At 51.7% G+C, this 3,406-nt stretch overlaps 1 pseudogene across 1 annotated transcript; it reads right to left on the bottom strand.

Moving 5' to 3' along the window:
* Nucleotides 1-242: 242 nt before the first annotated feature.
* Nucleotides 243-3,070, bottom strand: LOC110521166 (leucine-rich repeat-containing protein 10B pseudogene; annotated as a pseudogene). The gene has a single exon (XR_016495570.1). The product of XR_016495570.1 is annotated as a leucine-rich repeat-containing protein 10B pseudogene (transcript).
* Nucleotides 3,071-3,406: the final 336 nt, after the last annotated feature.

The following is a 3,406-nucleotide window of genomic DNA, read 5'->3' as shown; positions in this document are numbered from 1 at the left end:
CTTCTCCATATAATCTGATACAATCTGATCTAAATGGCTAATCTGATCCTAGATCAGCGCTCTTACTCTGATACTGGTCTCTGGTCTTCCTGGTGGTGTTCCAAATCACACCCTATTCCCTATATAGTGTGCTACCCTATGGGGCCCTGGTCAAACGTAGTGCACTATATAGGGAATAGGGTGCCATTTGAAATGCTACCCTGGTCTGCCTGTGAATGAATGATTGACTCAGTCCAGCCTGATAAACTCAATCATTATTTAATGAGGCGAGATTAGGTTTCCTTTGCACACATAAAGAAATTGACCAAACAGACTGTGTCACATTACAAGGTAATATGTTCACCCCCACTTCAAAACACACACACACACACACACACACACACACACACACAGCATCACCTGAGTCCTGCCACTTTGCAGAGTTGGCAAAGATGCCACTGCCAGGCAGTCATCCATCCATCCATCTATCCATCATCCATCCATCCATCCTGTCTATCCATCATCCATCCATCTAGCCATCATATATTCATCATCTATTCATCATCCATCCATCATCCATCCATCTATCATCCATCCATCTATTCATCATCCATCCATCCTGCCTATCCATCATCCATCCATCCATCTATCATCCATCCATCTATCCATCATCCATCCATCCTGCCTATCCATCATCCATCCATCATCCATCCATCCTGTCTATCCATCATCCATCCATCCATCCATCCATCCATCTATCCTGCCTATCGATCATCCATCCATCTATCCATCATCCATCCATCCTGTCTATCCATCATCCATCCATCTATCCATCCTCTATTCATCATCCATCCATCCTGTCTATCCATCATCCATCCATCATCCATCCATCTATCATCCATCATCCATCCATCCATCCATCCTGTCTATCCATCATCCATCCATCTATCCACCCTCTATTCATCATCCATCCATCCTGTCTATCCATCATCCATCCATCCATCATCCATCTATCTATCCATCAATCTATCCATCATCCATCCATGTATCCATCATCCATCCATCCATCATTCATTCATTCATTCATCCATCCATCATTCATAAACCCATCATCCATCATCCATCCAGCCATCATCCATCCAGCCATCATCCATCCAGCCATCATCCATCCAGCCATCATCCATCCAGCCTTCATTCCCACAATGTGCAGTGCATTAATATATTTTCACAGGTCAGTTAGAAAAACATCTAATGAGTTTAGTCATTTAGTGTCAGCCCTGTCCTAATGCTAACTACAGAGAGAAAGAGAAAGTCACATATTACAGCCACAGGTTCAGGAGGCTAGTCATTAATTCATTTCACACAAGATTTACTAAAAGTTCAACAACCCTATAGTTGGGCATTGTTATGACAGCTGGAGCTAAGAAAGGCAGACGAAAACTATTTTGATAACCTTGCTAGATAATTCCTGGGTGTTTTTTTTTCTTCACATCACCTCCTATAGCCCTGAGAGTGTTGCAGTAGTCAGAGGCTGTGTCCGAGAGCGTCACATCTGTGATGGATTGCGGGTAAATTGTGACTGACTGACTGATCTACAAATAATTCTAAGTAGTGATTTATTTTGCAAGGTGACTTGTAAGATCAGTCCGTCACCTGCAATGTCTGCTGCAATTTCAAACAAGTCTAGACATAGGAGGGGAGGAGTCAGAGGCTTAGGAGAGGAGGAGTCAGAGGCTTAGGAGGGGGAGAAGTTAGTCAGTCATCAATACCGGCCCACTTGTCTTCCTGGTTCCTCTAGCTCCTCCCCCTCATCATACTCATAGTCTATATCTCCTCGTCCGTACTCCAACTCCCCGCCATCATACCCCTCCCCCTCACATATAAACTCCTTCTCGTATTCTATCCCCTCCAAGTCGTATTCAAGCCCCGCCCCGTAGTCGTTCAACGCCTTCTCTAACTCCGCCTCCATCTCCTTCTTCCTCCTCTCCTCCTCGGTTAGGGGCATGGCCTCGTCATGCTTGTGCCCTGCGTGCGACGCACTGTTCTGTTTGGCCGTCTTTAGAATGCCCTGGATCACAGGCCCATCCCCGGCCAGCGCAGCCTCCTCCGCGTCCCTCGCCTCCTGCTCCTTCTTAGCCTTCCTGTCCACTCGGTCCTGCAGCTCCTCCTGGGCCCCCTCTCCCACCAGCAGCACCTCCTCCCCCACGCCGGGAGGCCCCTCCACTGGGTTGTGGTCGTAGGAGAAGAGGCGGAGGGCGGGGAGCCGGCTCAGATTAGGGAACACCTCGATCTTGTTCTTGTCCAGGTCTAAGATCTCCAGATCCACCATGCGGAGTAAGACACGGGGGAACTCGGTGAAACGGTTTCCGTATAACCACAGCCCTCGCAGAGCCTCCATACGCCACAGGTCCGGGGGCAGAGTCCGCAGCCTGTTGTCCCCCATCTGGAGGGACCTGAGGTGGGGTAAGTCGTAGAGCTGTCGGGGGAAGCGTGTGAAATAGTTGCTCTCCATCCAGAGGCAGCGAAGACTCTGAAGGTTACGTAGTTCTGGAGGGAGAGACATCAGGCGGTTAGAGCCCAGGTAGAGACGTGTCAGGTTACGCAGCTGACAGATGGCCAACGGGACGTTCTCCATCTTGTTGAAGTCTAGAGCCAGGATGCGGAGGCCCTTCAGTTGGACGATGTTCTCCGGGAGGGTCCGCAGACTGTTACGACACACATACAGCTTCTCCAGGTGACGTAGCCCACAGACCACACCGGGCAACCTGCGGAACTTTTTATAGCTCAGATCCAGGACGGGATCTCCGCTCGCCAGCATCTCCTCCACCCCTAGGGGCAGCTCGTCGTCTTCCATCTCCTCCTTCATCTTCTTCTTCCTCCTCCTCCTCTTCTCCTCCTCCATTACTTTCGCCTTCTCAGCATCCTTATCCTTCCCTTTCCCCTTCTCTTCCTCGTCCTCCTCCTTCCTGGAGGAGTTGCCCATGCCGTGCCCGTTGCTACGCCCGTGGCCCGACAGCCTGCCGTTGGATACTGGCTGAGTCAGGATGGAATCAGGGGATGAGGCTGAAGCCTCGTCTTAAAATGGGGTTGGGGCTGAGACTGGGGCTCCAACACTGTCTGGGGCTGAGGCTGGGGCTGAGGCTTGGGCTGAGGCTGAAGCTGGGGCTGAGACTGGGGCTCCAACACTGTCTGGGGCTGAGGCTGGGGCTGAGGCTGGGGCTGAGGCTGGGGCTGAGACTGGGGCTCCAACACTGTCTGGGGCTGAGGCTGGGGCTGAGGCTGGGGCTGAGACTGAGGCTGGGGCTGAGGCTGGGGCTGAGACTGAGGCTGGGGCTGAGGCTGGGGCTGAGGCTGGGGCTGAGACTGGGGCTCCAACACTGTCTGGGTCTGAGGCTGGGGCTAAGGCTGGGGCTGGGGCTGAGACTGG

The sequence above is a fragment of the Oncorhynchus mykiss genome, chromosome 4 (assembly GCF_057628025.1).
Source record: "Oncorhynchus mykiss isolate SJ-2025 chromosome 4, ASM5762802v1, whole genome shotgun sequence".
NCBI classification, from domain to species: Eukaryota; Metazoa; Chordata; class Actinopteri; order Salmoniformes; family Salmonidae; genus Oncorhynchus; species Oncorhynchus mykiss.
This window is presented reverse-complemented; position numbering and strand designations above follow the sequence as displayed.